We start from the raw sequence: 18,270 nt of genomic DNA, 5'->3' as shown, positions 1-18,270 counted from the left end.
GGTAATAAAAGCATAAAAACAAGAAAGATATTATAATAAATGCACAGTAAAAGGGTAAAGGTTACTTTTGGAGCAGACAGCATATTATGATCTGGATAGCACACAAGAAAATGTTTCTGAGTGGCTGAAGAAGTTCTATGTCCTTATGGTAATTTCGTGAGTGTTTGCCTTAAAATAATTTGTTAAGCTATATATTTGTTTTGGGTATTTTAAGTACCTGGTTTTTATTTTATAATAAAAAGACAAAAAATAAAGATAATTTTAAAATCAGCAAATTTTAACTTCTATATTTTGAATCACAGTTTTTATAGTCTTCATTTGACAGGGGTATTTTTCATCTTAAGATGCTATTTCACTATCTTTGGTGTCCATAATTTTTGTTAAGAACTCAACCTGTTTTTCTCTTAGAAGATAATATATGTACTTTTCCTTCTAACTGCTTGTAACATTGCCTTTGCCTTTCATTTATAACAGCTTTATATAATGGTGGGTTTTGCTGAAGTTCACTTTGTCTTATCATTGGATTTACAGGGTTTCTTGTATCTGTGGCTTGATGTCTTTCAGTAGTTCAGGGACTGTCTCTTAAAATATTGTTTCTGTTATTTATTCTCTTTCTCCTCATTCTGAAGCTATAAATACACATATAATATTTACTCTATATTACATATAATTCTTATACAATGAGAGAACATTGGGACACTTTGACTTTATCTTTTATTTTTCACATATAATTTATTATATATTTTTTATTTATTATATATAATTATATATTATTTTTAATATAGAAAATTTATTTATTATATTCTTGTGTGTATATATGATATGTGTGTGTGTATCCCTTTTTTCTCTATGGTTCTGTCTGGATATTTCTAACAACTTACATTCTGTTCTATTATTTCGGATATTTCTTTTTTTCTTATTTGTTCAAATTACTTATACATGACAGTAGAATGTATTTTGACACATCATACACAAATGGAGAATAACTTCTCATTCTTCTGGTTGTACATGATGTAGAATAACACCAGTTGTGTAATCATATATGCACATAGAGTAAGAATGTCCAATTCATTCTACTATCCTTCCTCCTCTCTCTTAACTTCCCTCTAATTAAAAGTACCTCTGTTCTTCCCTAGTATCCCTCTACCTTATTGTGAATTAGCATCCACATATCAGAGAAAACATCTGGCCTTTGATTTTTAGGATTGGCTTATTTCACTTAGCATGATATTCTCCAGCTCCGGCCATTTACCAGCAAATATCATAATTTCATTCTTCCTAAGGCTGAGTAATATTCCATTGTGTATATATACCACATTTTCTTTATGTATGCATCTGTTGAAGGGAATCTAGGTTGGTTCCATAGCTTGGCTATTGTAAATTGAGCTGCTATGAATATTGATGTGGCCATGTTACTATAGTATGCTGATTTTTAAGTCCTTTGGGTATATGCCAAGCAGTGGGATAACTGGGTCAAATGGTGGTTCTATTTAAGTTTTCTGAGGACTCTCCATACTGCTTTCCATTGGTGGTTATACCAATTTGTAGTCCCACCAGCCACGTTTGAATATACTGTCTCTCCATATCCTCACCAACATTTATTGTTGTTTGTATTCTTGAGGATTGCCATTTTGTCATTACAGATATTTCTAACAAACTACATTCTGGTTCATTATTGAATTTAAGTTTTATTTATTATATGTTTCAGTCCTAGAATTTCCTTCTATTCTTTTTCATGGATTTCAATTCTCTATTTCAGTCTCCATCTTGTTATCATCTTTGGTTATTTAATATAGTATTTAAAGTGTGTGATAAATCCAATATCTGTGTAGTATCAATATCCTCCATGGATCAGCATATGTTGTTTTTAAGTGATTTTTTGGTCATTTTCCTGTTGTCTTAATAGACTATAGTATTTTAATTGAATGCTGGACCTTATTCTATAAAAAAATGAAAGATTGTTTTGAGCCCTAAATGATGTTATTTCTTCAAAAATTATAATGCCAGACAGTTAGGCTAGGCAAATCACCCTAATCCAATGGAACTTCAACTGTTTAGTTTGTGTGAGAGCTGATCTACACCCAGTTTTCCTTTATACTTCCAGTTTTTTCTCTTAGGGCCCCAAGTTGAAAACCTAGGGTATTTCTCAATGCTCCTTCTCCTTATCAGTCCATGAATCCAATATTGTCCCATGATGTCTGAAAACCATCTCCTGGTGTTTATGAGCTGGTAAATACTTCAAGGAGAAAGTAAAATTGCATTTTGATCTTATCTCTTGGTATTTTCTTCTTTTAGAATCTTTTTTACTAATGCCCTTATTGCCTTGGTAGTTTTAGTGTTCCTTCAAACATTTGTTTTAAAAATACATATTATCCATTTTTTCTCAATTGGTCTTTGTGGAAGGATTTGTCTGATGTAAATTAATAAAAGTTGCAAAGAAATGCTTATCTTTGTTGTTTGTTAGTGAGGTTTTTGTTGTTGTTGTTGTTGATGATGTTATTGTTGTTTTGTTTTTGGTACCAGGGATTGAACCCAGGAGCACTCAACAACTGAGCCACATCCCCAGCCCTTTCTATATTTTATTCAGAGACAAGGTCTCACTGAGTTGCTTATGGCCTTGTTAAGTTGCTGAGGCTGGCTTTGAACTCTCAATCCTCATGCCTCAACCTCTCAAGCTGCAGGGATTACAGGCATGTGCTTCCTTACTCAGAAGCCCTGTTATTTTCTCATAGCACTGATTTTTCCCTTTATAGAATTCTTCACTGTTTGCAATTAATTATTTTTATGTTTTCTTTTTACATTTCTTTATTTTTATACCTCTCTCTCCCTTAGATTTTAAGCTCAATGAGCTAGCAGGAATCTGTTTTGCTCACCATTGAGTCCTTGGTAACTAACACATATTAGTCACTCAATAAATATTTTTAGTGAATGAATGTAGGCTCTTGGTCTAAGTATTTTATATGCTTGATGTAATCTACTCCTTACCATCACCATATGTGGCAGGTATTACTGTCTCATTTTTAAAGAAGCAAGAACAGAAAATGAGAGGAATAATTCCCAAGGACACCATATATTAAATGTTCTATAAAACTCTTCCTAGACACATAATCCTTATGGTTTTGAAAATTCCACATGCAGCCAGCTTTTCATTTTTCAATATGTTGTCTACTGAAGTATCCTTCCGTTCCTCCTTTTCATTTTCTTTTTTCTCTAGTCCACGTCTCACTTCTTGAGGCCTTCAGTGTTCATTTTATTGATGAGCAAACTGGAAAAATAAAAGGGCAACACATTAGCTGAGCAGGGTGAGTATACCCCAACACACCAAGAGGGGGTAACACATTCCTCTCTTCTCATGCCACGGTGGTCAGTTTCAGCACCTGGCCTCGTTGTTTAAACATTTTTTAAAAAATTTAATTGATTTATTTAAAGTCAACCTTATATTTTAGAGCAGTTGTAGATTTGCAGAAAAATAGGGTAGAAAGTACAGAGCGTTCCCACACGCCCCCTTCCCCGCCCGCCGTGGTACATTTGTTACCATCGATGAATCCACATTGGCTCATTCATTTTTATCCCCCTGTGTGAAACCATCTGGGATTGTGTGTTTGCCAGTTTCAGCTACCTTGGGTGAGAGTCCTCTTTTGACCTGCAGTTAATATATAAATCCCCTGCTCCTCAGTCAGCATTTATTCCATTCTCAACCTGCTGCCATAAAAGTTCACTTACCTCTGAACTTTGATCTTGCTAGCACATTTCAGTGTTTGCATGTTCCAAACCAGGCAATTAACTTTAATACTGCATTCTTAAAGGAAATCAGGGACAATCTCTGGAAGCCATAAATGCTCACATTGTCGCGTCCAGTCTGAAATCTTTGTGATGCTGCTCACACGCAGTGCTCCCTCCTCGCCTCCTGCCCACCCAGCCAAGGTTTGGCTCACAGCCACTGCATCTGTGAAGCCTGTTCTAACAAGCTCCATCCCACAATATATTTTTTTTCTCTCTCTCTCTCTTTGGCACCATATCGGGCATCAAACTGTCCCAGGGAAAGTCATTAACCCTCTCTGAGCTTTAGTTCCCTCATTTGAAAGTATGGACCAAAACACTTCTGGAGGGGCTTGCAGATCCATTTCAGTATGGCTGAAGATGCTTGCATGAGGAGCTTGGTAGGTATACAGTAGACATCAGTGTCCCCTACCTCCTTGCTTGTTCAAGGAAATTGGTTTGGAAAATAGGTGCACAATGTGGGAGGCAATATCCACACAGATTATTGCAAAGAGAACACTGTCTCGGTGATACCAAGTCCTTCCTGGGTTTGTAAAGAAAGGGAGCCAAAAAGTCTCTGGTTCCGAGCAGCTGAAGGGTGGTGGAGCTGCCAATGAAAAGGAGAAAAATATGTGAGGAAGGGGGTTCCATCTTGCCTAGAAATATATTCATCTCTGTTCACGTATCGGTAAGTGGAAATGGAGCATAAAATTATGGCTCGCCAAGCTAGATAGACAGGTGCAGAGACTGAGCGTTCATATGCACTAGAAAGAGGACATGGGTTGGATTTGGACAGACACCAGGAGGGGAATGATTTCTAAGAGGGAGAATACAGAGGGAGCTGTAACTCTAGGCATGAAGTAAAGGTATGTTGGTATTATCGATGGACAATGAGACGATGACTAAGCCCATCTGGAAAGCCAGGAGGAGTCTAATGGTAGGACATGTTGAATATCTAATTGAGGAGGATGGAATTTACCCTGCCATCAGTGAGGAGGTATTGAGAAACTTTGAGCGGACACATCACGCGATGACTGAGATGTCTAGACAGCACAGGCTGCAGGGGAAAGAAGTTGGAGGCTGGGGAACAAGTCCCAAGTTCTTATAGCTTGTCCTGGTATGAACTGATAAGGCTTCACCTCAGCTGGCCACATTGGAACCAATAGAGGGTTTTGCATATGAGCAAATATCCCCTAAGATATTTCTGTGACCTCTCCTTCTTCCGGATTCTTTCCCAACATCATTAAATGAAAGACCATGAGTGTTTAAATACGTTTCTTTTTTAACATGATGAACATTTGAAAATCTATTTAAAAGTAAAAGGAGATAATAACATGGTTTTAATTCCGAGGGTTTATTTTAAAAGCATTGTAATGGAATGCATTGGCAAACCTGCTCCACCACCCACCATCTGAGATCCAGAATATAATATAATTAATTATAAAGAATATAAGATAACATTAAAACTGGTCCTATTCAACTCAGGGAGCCAAGGGCATAACTATGACAACCAGTCTGATTTCTCTTGCGAAGTAAACAGGTTCAGCACAGGCAGAACAAAGCAAAATGTTCCCATCGTTGCTAAGTGTATTATTCCAAAATGGGCAAGGTGAAGGTTGTGGTCACAGAGACATAAAGTGACGTGGTAAAAGCACTGGCCACAGCTCCCTCTGCACAGAAATGAAGACTGAAGACCTGCCTCTTTCGCTATTGCTCCCCACTCACAGTGCAAACAGGAGAGAGAAATGGCCAAGAGCACCCAGCTGAAGTGCTTCAGGGTGGCTCTGTGGCATCTGTTGGGTTATTTCAGATGCAGGAAATGATCTAAAGATGGATCACCCACTTTGGGGGGAAGGTAGACATTTCTGAGGGCAAGGATTGGGTTACTGGACTAAAAAACTTGAAGGGGCTTCCTGGTCCAGGCCTGGAAACAGGAGGGTCAGGTCAGAAGTACAGGTAGTTCCCATGAGGGAGACCCTCTCCCCAAAAGTTTGTTTTGGGAAAGCTGCTTTCCCTGTGCTTTCATGGAAACAGTTCAAAGAGTTAGCCCTACTCTTTACCTCCCAGAGATGGTCCTGGGGGCCATGGAAACCCAGATCTCATGCTCTCTGACCCTATCTTTGAGCTAGAAGGAGAGTGCTGGGAGACAGTTATCAGGAGCACACGACTGTGGTGGGTTGAGTTGTGTCCCCCAAAGAGATACACTGATGTCCTAACTCCAGGCACCTGTGAAGGTGACCTTATTTGGATTAATAACTCTAGCCTCAGAAAGATGAGATCATATTAGATGTAGAGGCACCCTAGTCCAATGAGGCATCCTTACAAAGGAGGGACATTCAGGCAGACGGACACACAGGGAGAAGGTCATGTGAAGATGGAAACAGAGATTAGAGCCACACATCTACAAGCCCAGGGACATCAAGGGTTGTCAGTAGCCACCAGAAAATGGAACGAGGCAGGAAGGCTTCTCTCTGACTCTGCCCTTGCCTGACTCCCAGCCCCAGAGTCTTCAGAGAGAGCACGACTCTGTTGACACCTAGATCTTGGACTTCTAGCCTCTAGAACTGTTTGACAGTGGGTTTGTTTTTCAAAGCTACCCTGTTTGTGGTTACAGCAAACCTAGGAAGACCACACCTCAACACTCCACCCCGATCACACAGAGACACAGGTGTGAGGTCAGAGAGGCACTGTGAAGACCTGGCCTGATGGTGACTCATGCTGTCCTGGATGGAGACAGTCTCCCTGTGAGACCTCAACACATGTTTCCTGTGGATTTACAATCCTATCAATCAGTGCTTTCTGCTGGTTCAAAGACAGTGATTCTTGAACTCTTGTCCAGGACTGTTCTGAGAGTTCCTCAAACACTGGCCCAGAACAGTGATGAAATTAAGGAAGGAGTAGAAGAAATGTTTAAGTATTAGATGACTAGAAGCCAGGTTCCCATATTCCAGACACACACGTAAAGATGAGAGGGAAATAAGGAAATCCCAAAAGTAAAGAAAGTCTCAGAAAATGTAGGGAAGCTGCAGAGTGGCTCATCCTGATACATCTGAGGTTTCCTTTATTCTTGTGGTTTCTGCTCTTTGCAAAAATTGCCAAGGAAGAGATAGTATCACTTTGATCCCAAATAGATGTCATATTTTGGAATTAATTATGTCATAGAATAGTTCACAGTACAGCATGTGATTGGAGGGTTTTTTCTTTTGGGAGGCAGGCAGGTACTGGGAATTGAACTCAAGGGTGCTTTACCACTGAGCCACATCAAAAACAGCTCTTTTTTTTCTATTTTTTTATTTTATGACAGGGTATCACTAAGTTGCTTAGGGCCTCATTAAGTTGCTGAGGCTGGCCTTGAACTTGGGATCCTCCTTTCTCAGCTCCCGAGTTGCTGGGATTACAGGCAAGCACCACCATGCCCACTGGAGCTCTTTTTTGAGAAGTGGTAATGGGTTTATTTTGACTTGCTCTACAGTCTTCCCCAGCATTGAAGCTCATCACAGACATTTCTGAGAAGGGTAAGGGAGGGGCAACATATTAACTGGCCCACTTGAGTACTGAGCCCTTATATTATTTTCTTTAGACCAAGAACCAGCGCTCAGGAGAACCATGAAACTCAGCTACCCTTTGCTGAAACATTTTCTGTGCCAAGCTTTAAGTGTTAATCACTGTTATCTCACCTAATTGTCACCAAAGTGGATTCAAGGATATGCTCAGCCCTATATTATATATAGAAATTGGGAAATAAGAAATCTGCCATAAGTGGCCCAAGATCTTAAATGGTAGAGCCAGGGCTGAAATCCAGCTGTGCCTTCCTCCAAAGTCTACTTGCTTGTCCGGTTGTGACATTTAATATTATGAAACACAATCCTCATCAAGTGGAAAAGACACCTTTATGCAGCGTCTGTGCTTTGTGAATTATTGGCCTCTTTCGACTCTTGTTTTCTGGTTCAAAACACCACTCTCCTCCCACTCTGCAGCTGTCTCTACCCGGCTCATGCCTTCTTGGGAAGAGCTCTTTGGTGTTTTGGCAGGATTTCAGAATCGCATGTTTCTGCTAGGGGGAAAAAAAATTCTGAGTTTGGAATTCAGTTGTGCTCAGAATGAGCCCTTTGGCCTGAATGTAGAGAAGGAAGTCCAAGCCTCTGACATGGAGAGAAAGAAGAGTTTCTGGAGCTCAGCCAGGAACACCCTTTGTTGAGACAAGGGACTGAATCTCGCTCCTTAGCTGAGGTTGCCCCTTGCACTTGGAAAACCTTTTCCCCCAGCTTCCACTTCACTCCAACAGCTGCTAGGCATTTGGTGAGTCTCAAGTCAGGGACCCTCCAGGAAAACTACCTCCCACTTCCTGTGCTCCTAGGCGCCTCCCTGTGCTCCTAGGTACCAGCACTTTCCCTCCTTTGTTCTGTTTGCTCTGTAGACAGCTTCTCATCTGCTGACCTGTGAGCTACTGGAGGTCAGAACCCTTCCTCCTTTAAGACTCCCCAGTGCTATAAACCCTTTGAAAGTGTTGAGTAAATGAATGAATGAATAGAGGTGACCAGTCCAAGCCATGCGGGGAGAACCAGACACCTCCCACCCCAGATTCCAGAAACCTCTCTCCTCCTTTCCTTACCCCTCAGGGATTGATCCTTTCACAGCCACTGGAGGCAATGATTCCAGAAATACTTTGGGAGATTGGTTCACCTGTGAAGCAGGAGACTTGGAAGGACTTGACTTGTCAGCTCCATGCTTCTTTCTAAGAGGCTGAGAGCTGAGGGCCCTGCCCTGGAGGGTTCTTAGCAGGGAGGGAAGGAAGCCCTGCTTCAGAATCCCACTTGATATTGATTTCAAGGTGCTCATGATTGCAGAAACAAGGATCTGAAGATGCTTCCTTCACATCCCATAGTATATCAACTCGAGTGACCTTCTTGAGTTAACCCCAATATTTCAGAAGTAGAGTTCAAAGGTAGCTTGGGAAACCTGTCAGCACTCAGCAGACGCAGCAGAGAAAGTTCATCTCCCTGCAGCTCTATGACAACGCAGAGTGTTGTGAGGCTGCCAGCCCTTGCCTGGCCCTGCCCTGTTCAACTTTCTGCCAGGTAGCTCTTCTGTGCCAGTCCCTGGGGCTTGGATGGAGTCCAGGAAATGCTGCAACCTCAAAGCCAGGTTATTTGCCCCTCAGGCTATTCTCCTTTGGGACCTCTCACCTGCAGCCACCTCCACCCGGCATGGCTGTGCCAGGGTGGTGATGAAGCTTTTTTCTCAGAGTTCTGAGGTCCCCATGGAGTGGTTGCTGCTGCAGCTCCTGCCCTGGGTTCCCTTGTCTTCTCTGAGAGTTCTCTTGTTTACAAGAATTCACTAAATAATTTGTGAAGTAACTTGGGAGCAGAGTTTGGTGACCAAACAAACTGAAGGTCAAAGTCCTTGATCTTGCTCTTAGGCAAGTTGTTTGCTCTCTCTGGCCCTATTTCCCTCATCTTGAGTCCCTACATTGCAGGCTGTCGTGGTGATGAAAGCTATGGCTCTTGGCCCAGGCTGCACATCAGAAGTCCCTTGGGATCCTCAAAATGCCAATGCCTGGGGCCCAACCAGATTGATTAAATCAGAGTCTTTGGACTGGGAGCCCCCACATCAGTTTCTTACAGATCCCCAGGTGACTCATAACTACACTCTAAGTTGTGATCTTAGAGATAATGTACAGAACCTGGAAGACATATTGCTTTCAGAACATAATGTTCTGTTAGTAAATGATGCCAATGTTATTATTATATTGCTGAGGCCCTTAATCTTACTTCTTCCAAAAAAGGAATTCCTCTTATGTGGCTGAGATATCCAAATTATAAATAAGGAGCACGCATAATTGTCACTAGTCTCTAGGCTGCTCAGTGGGATGATAATGACAGTGGCTTGAAAGTCAGCTCTGAGGACCCCAGATTTTTAAAGGATGTGCGTGCGCTCACTCATGTCCTCCTGCTGTGCCTTCTTGTCTGTACCCTTCAGCCATCCTGGGTCTACATCTGTGGAAACATTTCCCGTTGAAGCTCAGTGCCCTCATTTCCAGTACTGGTGGCCTCATGGGAGGCAGTGCTCACCTTTTGCATCCCCAGTTACCTTTGCTCTGCAGTAAATAGATGAGTCACATTTGGTCCCAGCAGGTCAACTAACAAGCAGTCTGGGCTATTGAGTCTGGTGGTTTAGGCCAAGGAGGCAATGACCTTGGTGCCAAGGAAAGTCATAAAACTGGGCTTGACACTCTTTAAAGTTATCTTTGTTTGCTGATTGTTTGGCTAGAGGGATTGGTTTGGAGCTATTCCTGGCCACTTTGGGGCCCTTCAATGATAAGCTTAATTAGGGTGAAAGGAGGTCAAACAGTCCTTCAGTTTGGGAAGCAATGGGCTGAGAAGATTAGTTAGCAATAACTAACATCAGTTGACAACCCCCCACTGCACTTGAGATATCACTTCACTTCTTTTTCCAAACTAAGTATGTTCTGAGTGTGGTTTGCAGGATAGGCTACTGGTTTAGTGGGTGGGGAGGACTAGCTTTAGTTTTGAGCCAAATATTTAAATATCTCTCATCTATCTACTTCTTTGCATCCAAACCACCCAAGACTGGTACTAAATCTCTAGGAGACAATGCATGAACATCTGTGTGGAGACCACCACCTCTTACTAGGATCCCCATGGAGCTGCCAGAATAATCCTTCCTAATATCACTTTGGATGGCTCCACTCCCCAGCTTGAAACCCTTCAAATGACTCCCCATGACCTTGTAATGTGACCTTCAAGTCTCCATCAGCCCTGGCTGCTATCCACCTTTCCACCTCATCTTGCTACAGGTGGGTAGCATGCATCCCTCTCCTTAACTCCCACCTTCTTTTCTCTTCTGCTCTTGGGACCATATCTACCACCTGCCTGTACATTTTTTCCAGTGAAGCTAATACTCAAGTTGCCTTAAGCTTCAACCTTACTCCCTAGGGAAGTCTTTCCTTCCTCTCCCTAAGAGCTTCTGATTCCTGAGTTCCTCCTATGCAAATACTTCTTGGTCTTGGTTGTTGCCCCCTGCCTAACCAGAATTTAAGCTCCGTGAAGGAAAGACCCCATTGGCAACCACCATGCATCTGTATTCTCTACATGAAGGCAGCTGGGGCTGGGGTTGTGGCTCAGGGGTAGAGTGCTCGCCTAGCACATGTGAAGCCCTGGGTATTATCCTCAGCAACTACAAATAAAAAATAAATGTGTAAAAAAAGGGGGGGCATGACAGCTGACAATTATTTAGGACCTACAACACGCCACACATGACAACTCTATGAGGCAGACATTGTCATTACTTCCATTTTGTGAATAGGGAAACAGAGATATAGGAACAGGAATGTGCTTGGCACCATGTTGGAGCTGGTAAATTGAAACCATATTTAAAATCAGGCAGCCATCCAGGCCCAGATCACATTATAATGTCTCCCTGTGGAGCTGTCTACCACCTTCCCCAAATTTAGGTTCTCTCATATTTGCAAGAATATACTATAGGCTGAAGATGTGCAATAGATTTTACTCACTCTCTCAAGAGGTGGGGTCCATGTTAATATTTCAGAACATAAAAGAGTGGGGCTTGATTTCTCACCTTCATGAATTATTTCTAAAGAGTTTATTGCATCCTCAGGGTAGTGTCTAACTTCATAGAAAGGACCCTACGTTCTTCCCACACCATTTGCCACCCAGCATCATGCAGGTCTGAAGAAAGCACTATGGCTTTGGAGAAGTTGATATCAATTCACTCAGCCACAGGTTCTCTTGGCTAATGGATGCAAAGGGGCTCACAGTGTCTAGCTGTTTCTGTACCAGCCTATTGGCCTATAGAATTTACACAATTCTCTGACTCTCCAGTCTAAGTGAATAGCACAATGGAAACATTATCATAGGCCTTTTCACTTTAATTAAATTTCCTTTACAAGGGATAGCTGCTATTTTTTTCTAGATTTGCTCGTGTGTCTCCTATGATTAGTGCAGATCCACTGAGCAGGATCTTAAAGCCTAATCATTGTTAAAAGAACATAGATGCTCCAAAGATCAGCTGTCAACTGCATTACAATGACTATTTATTGGTTAGATGTCCTCTTCCTCGTGCTTTGTAGGTCTCATGTTCCTTAGTTATTGAGGTCATACTTACTTTTTATTTATTAAATTATTTGCTCTGTCTTTAAACTTGAAGACAATTCTGCTGTGATTAACTCTTTCCCAACTTCTTGAACTTAAGAAATAAATTATTCTATTACCAGGAGCTAAAAAAAGGGCTATAGATATTTCATTCTTTAATATGAACTCTCTTTTATGAAGTGTTGGGCTCTTCATTTAATCTTTACAACATTATTCGTTCCTGCTATTATCATGCCCATTTCTTTGATGAAAATACAGAACACACAAAGTGTATTAGTCAGCTTTCTGTAGCTGTGACAAAATACCTGAGAAAAACAATTTAAAAGGAGGAAAGATTTATTTTGGCTCATGGTTTCAGAGGTTCAGTCCATGGTCACTTGGAGCCATTGTTTCTGAGCCTATGGTGAAGCAGAACATCATGGTAGAAAGGGTGTGGCAGAGCAAAGCTTCTCCCATCATGGCAGCTAGAAACAGAGAGAGAGAGGAAGGGGACAGGGACAAAATATGCCCCTCAAAAGCACATCTTCAGTGACTTACATCCTCCAATTAGGCCCTACCTCCTGAAGCTTCCACCACCTCCCAATAATCCATTAAGCTATGAATCCATCAATGGATTAATCCACTGGCAAGGTCAGAGCCCTCTTGAGCCAATCACTTCCCCAGGACCTAACCTTTGAAGATTGTTGCATTGTAGACCAAGCCTTCAACACCTGAGCTTTGGGGGGACATTTTAGAGCCAAACCATAACATAAGAGTTACTTGTTTGTATTATTTGTTTGTTTTTATTGTTTGTTTTTAAGTGACCAAACTAACAAATTTCTCACAGCTCACAGTGGACTATCAATTCAGGCAATTAACTACTATGATGTGCTATTTTGCTTTACTTCCTCCAACCTTTTAAAATTTGAGTCATTTTATTTGATGGTTGTAGCCATGACTACTTGTTTGCTTGTTTACCAAAATTATGTTTCTGATTAATTAGGATATATATTTTTAGCATTAGTTAATTTCTGTTACACACACTCTCCCCAACCCCAACCTACACAACTAGGCAAACGTGTACACTGACTTCAACATGTGGACTTTGGTGCATTTCCTTTCTCGTAGGAACAAATCATTCTCTTTCTTATACCAATTCCTCCAAGGTGATTTAGAACTTATTACTGATAAGCTTCTCTGGAAATTAGGGGGGAGTTTTGAGAAGAAAGCAGTGTCCCTGATAAATATAGAACTAAGAGAAGGCGTATACAGAGTATGGGTGGCTGAATAGATAGTGCTTGTCTCTTCAAATAGGTTAAAGTAATGCTTGTGACTTCTTTGGACTGATTTCATTTCAGATTAACCACGTGACACATTGGATTGGAAAGTACATCCAGTGCATCTCTTGGAGAAGACACAGTGCAGAATTTCCCTTCTAAGATGACAGCAGTCTGTGGCAATACCCAGTCAATGACAAGCAGCAAGCAGCGGAGGCAAGAGATGTGGGCCAACCATGGCCTCACCTCTAGTCTTCTAACCCTGGGCAACTAACAATCTCCTTGAGTTTTGCTCTTTATTCCTTCTGAATGAGCCTAACAATACCTGCTCTCCATGTGGACTCTTCTAAGTGTTGAAGAAGATACTATGGGAATATTGCATGTGGCTAGCACACAGTAGGCCACAGAGTTTCTACCAAGTGTGGAATAGAGACCAACAAGTTACGGAGGCTCACTTAAGAACACTCCAGAAAGGTCTAAACATAATTTGTTAACATAAGCTTATCACTAGATCATCACTAGATCTCTGATCCCCCAGATTTCCAGAGGTATAGCAGAAATTCAGTCACTTCACAGTAAAACAGCAAAGAACCAAAGTGGAAAATAAGTGATTTGAAGACTACCCGAGACACAGGAAGATATTTCTAAGAACCATTTTCTTCTCTATCCTGGACTTAGAGAGTCTAAGTTATTTAGACTCTTTTTAAAAGTTAATTTAGCTAACTTTTAAAAGGTCAAAAGGAACCAGGAGAGATAAAGGCTAACCATTTTTGATGACAAGACAAAATATAAATCATAGTAATGATAACAAAATAAAATCTATTTTTCCCCCTTAGGACTAGTAGGTGGATAGAACCCAGAGAAAACACTTTAACATTATTGTTTGCTGAATAGAATTCCTGTAACCAAATCAAAGACATTATTTTCTTGGGCCCTCTACCAAGGCATAGGAATTATTTTGTTATTACAGACCCTATTTTCTAGAGATGCTTTGTGAAAGGATTTCATGAATAATCATTTTTGTCTTTAAAGGTAAAAATGGATGAATGCACTGAGAAATCAACTGTAGTCTTCAGGGCATGTATTAGTCACAGATGACCTATGTGATCAATTTCTTTTTTCTCTGAGAAAAGGAATCTATCCTATGTCTGTGCTAATTTACAGAAATGAACATTTGCTTTCTGTCATGCTGAGTAGTGTGCTTGGGAGAGTTGGAGTCCTCACACTTGGTCTCCCAGCCCTTGATTCCTCCCCTTTCTGGAAGCATCTATGCTCCTTAAAGAATCCCATCAGCAGAACCCTCACTCCCAGCCTTCTGAGCTTCTGAAGAGGTTGTTTTTGTTCTTAGGATCTTACGATTCACAAGGAGGAAGTGAAAGAAGATTCTTTGCCTCCATAGCTCTTCAGCTTCTTAAGAATTATTTGCTTATGAATTAAAAAACAAGACTGGGTGAGGATGCTCTGTGACAGTTAAAGAGGCTCGGGCTCAGTTATTTTAACTGGCAGAGCAGTGCTGACTTTACCCTCAGGGCCACTTGAGACTGCTAAAACTCCCTTCACTGTTGCCTGTCCAAACGTTGTGGGACATGCTAGGATCTGTGTTAGGTGTCATTTTACCTTTAGAAAAACAAAGAAAGGTATCTAAAAATCTCTGCTGGCATTCATTCATTTATTCCATGAAGTATTAGTTGAGTGTATAGCAAGGGTAAAGTCCCTTGTTAGTTGCTGTGGCGATCAGAGCCAGGCCTAGGTTGAGGTGCTCATCTCAGGGTCATCATTTAAGGGGACACAAAAAAACACTCAGGAATTAAGATAACACCTGAAGGCAGTATTTAAAGAAATCAAAATTAATGCAAACCAAAAATCTGTGATAAAAAAGGGATCTAAAATTTCTAATAAAAATATGCCAGGCCATATTGGAACCTGAGATAAAAAGGAAAAAAAAAACATTAAAAATGAAAAGGAAAGTAAAAGGAAAAAATGCTCATTCTATCTTTATTGAAATGTTCATGTTTTGTTCTTCATAAATTTTTGCTCTTACTTTTTAAGAATCATATTAAAATGTTATTTATCTTGATTGTATTTTTTTTTTTGAGATTTTGTGCATGAGGCAAGCTCCTGGAAGGCCTCCAGCTAGTCCTTGCCCTGATGGGAATAAGGAGATCTTGCCTTCTTGGAGTTTATATTAATACAGTTGAGTATCCCTTATTTGAAATGCTTGGAATCCAAAGTGTCCTCAGATTTCAGATTTTTCTGGATTTTGAACTATTTGCATATATATAATGAGGTAACTTGGGGATGAAACCCAATTCTAACATGATATTCATTATGTTTCATATGCTCCTCATACATCATAGTGTAAAGATAATCTTATACAAATTTTCTAATAATTCTGTGCATGAAACATTTCCATAGTGTGGAATTTTCCACTTGTAATGTCACATCAGTCCTCAAAGAGTTTCGGATCTTGAAACATTTCAGATTTCAGAGTTTTGTCTTAGGGATGGTCGACCTATATAGGAGCACTGAGGACTCTATAAAAAAAATACTGTATCACAAGATTAAAAGTGATAAATGCAAGAGAGAGGTTGTGGATAAATGGCACAGGGGCTGACAGGAAGGAAAGTGTATTTCTACGGGGGGGGGGGTGGTCAGTGAAAGCTTTGAAAGAGGTTGTGTTTAAACACAACTTGACCGTATCCCAGCTGGAGATAAATAGAAGATTCCAGAAACCCAACCAAGCTTTTAAGCAAAGAAAGAAGCATTAGTAGGTCACAATAAGGGAAGACAGTTTGCAGACTATAAATGGAGAAGGTATGCCAGGTATTGACGAAAGCGTGTGTTCATATGCTGCAGAGCGTGCCCAGGAGTCCTTCCCATGGCAAAAGAAGAGGCCTTGTAGGACGGGATTCATTTTACAACCACCTTGTATAAACAAGACCCTTCTTTCCAGTTCTGTGGGGAGAGAGAGAAGCCAGTGTGTGCAAAGAACTGAATAAATCGCACCTGAGAATGCTGAAGGAGGTGCCTTGTAACTACAAGTGAACTTCAATCACCAAGACAGTACTGCCTCCAGGGCTGGCCTCTGAGCAAGCAAGAAGGATTCTGTAATGGAGGAGATCCAGTCTGACAATGAGAACTTTAAACTGCAATCAGCCACAGTTACACAAAAACAGAGGAGAAAACACAAACTCAGATACTCCCAATATTTAATATCCAAGCCAGAATCACTGCTGAGCTAGAAGTTTCGACTCTGGATCTTGTGATCCTTTCGGGGCCCACCTCTTTTGCTTACTGCTAACTGCTTTCTGTCGCTCAGATTCCATTTATCAGGCCAAGGAAGAGATTTCAGGAGGTCGTTTTGACCCAATTCTCTGTTTTGAATAAGCTGAGTCAATTATGAATCCTTACCAACCCAGCTTGGAGGAGCAGGGTGCTGGCAGAGAGAAGGTGCTTCATCCACAGAATGAAAGAGTTAAAAATTATTAGTAGAGATCATGTGATCCATAAACGTCTAACCTGGACAGTTTGTGAATAAGCAGCATTATGGTTACCATACGCAATTATTTGCTGAGTTGAAAAATGAATGGCACAAACCCTACGTATTTTATCTTTTCTAAAATTAGCTCACAGTCCTATTAATCAGGAGGGGGAGTAATAAGCCACCTGCAGATGACATCCATGGCATTTCATGCCCCGAAGACGTTCATGTTCTTTTTCTAGGAGGAGTCACAGTATTTGCCTTGGACTGGATGAATTTAGCACTCCTGTCATTAAAGCTTTTTCTTCACCCAGAGCCTGTACTTTGTCAGAAAACCAAGTGATCAAGTTACCAGGCCAGAAAAGCAGTCTATTTTAAGAATGAAAAAGTTTTGGCCGAAAGTATACTAATTTACTCACTTTGCACAGAGTGATGGAAAACAGGTCTTCATAGACTGAGGATGTGAGCATTGATGTCACTTAGTCCAGTAGCTTTCAGATGCCTCCAGACACTTGACAGTGGTTGAATTCTGTCCTAGGGGAGGCATATCTGGTCCTCTGCTACTTAGAAAAGACTGAAGGGAGACTGAAGGGAACCATTCTGGCCAAAGTAGAGGAAGGGCATAGAAACCTCAAATCATGGCTTTTCCCTTGCTCCAAATGAAGCCAGCTTTAAAAAAAAAAAAAAAAAAGAAAAAAGAAAAGAAAAAAAGATCCAGGAGGAACCGAAGCCCAGAAAGTTTCAATATTTGCTCCAAGTTACCCAGATATGAAGGATGAGTTTAGGATACAGCTCTTGACTCTAGGTTCCTGGATTTCACTGCTGTGTCCACAGATAGGACATTGTATTCAAATGGACCATTTCCTATTCCTCTGTGTGTGTGTGTGTGTGTGTGTGTGTGTGTGTGTGTGTGTGTTTGCCCATATTTGTGGATCTGCCCCAATTTGATGGAAATCAGTAATCCCCAACCTTTTTCCTAACAGTACTCACCTATGGTATCTGTAAGGCACATCTGCATAACAGCCAGAGACCATTGATCCTGGGGCTTTGGATGGCTCCAAGCCTGGCCCAGCCACCCTAAAGTGTGAGAGCAATCTTTCTTCATACCTTTAATCCACCCCTGTGGGAAACATGAACTGGGAAGCTCTAGGCTATGTATACTGGCTCACTGCTCCCCCAGGGAAAGACCTTGGCCTGACCCTGTTCTAACCATGCCCCAAGTGTCTATTCTGGGCTCTGTTTTTGAGTACTGACTTGGGACTAATATCTACACACCTGGGAGAGAACTGTGTGCTCAGCACAGTCAGCAGAGCCCTAAAAAGGCACATAGTCATAGTTTTGCACTATACAACATTTTCTTAGCATGTCTCTGGCCAACTCCCCATCCCAAAACCTGCTCTGGGGAGAGAGAAGCCAGTGTGTGCAAAGAAGGTGGAAATGAAATCAAATAAGGCTATGAAATACTATCCAGTCAATGCTGTCAAAGAAAGATCAGGTGTTACCAGAATATGGGCAGCCTCCATGGAGAAGGGATGTCTGGATTGTCTCTGTAAACATGAGCAGGATTTCAACAAGCAGAGAAAGAGGAAAGGCCATCTAGATGGAAGCAACAGACTGGAAAGAGTCATGAAGGTGGAAAAAT

Source organism: Urocitellus parryii, chromosome 2 (genome assembly GCF_045843805.1).
Source record: "Urocitellus parryii isolate mUroPar1 chromosome 2, mUroPar1.hap1, whole genome shotgun sequence".
In the NCBI taxonomy this organism is placed as follows: domain Eukaryota; kingdom Metazoa; phylum Chordata; class Mammalia; order Rodentia; family Sciuridae; genus Urocitellus; species Urocitellus parryii.
Note: the sequence above shows the minus strand (reverse complement) of the source record.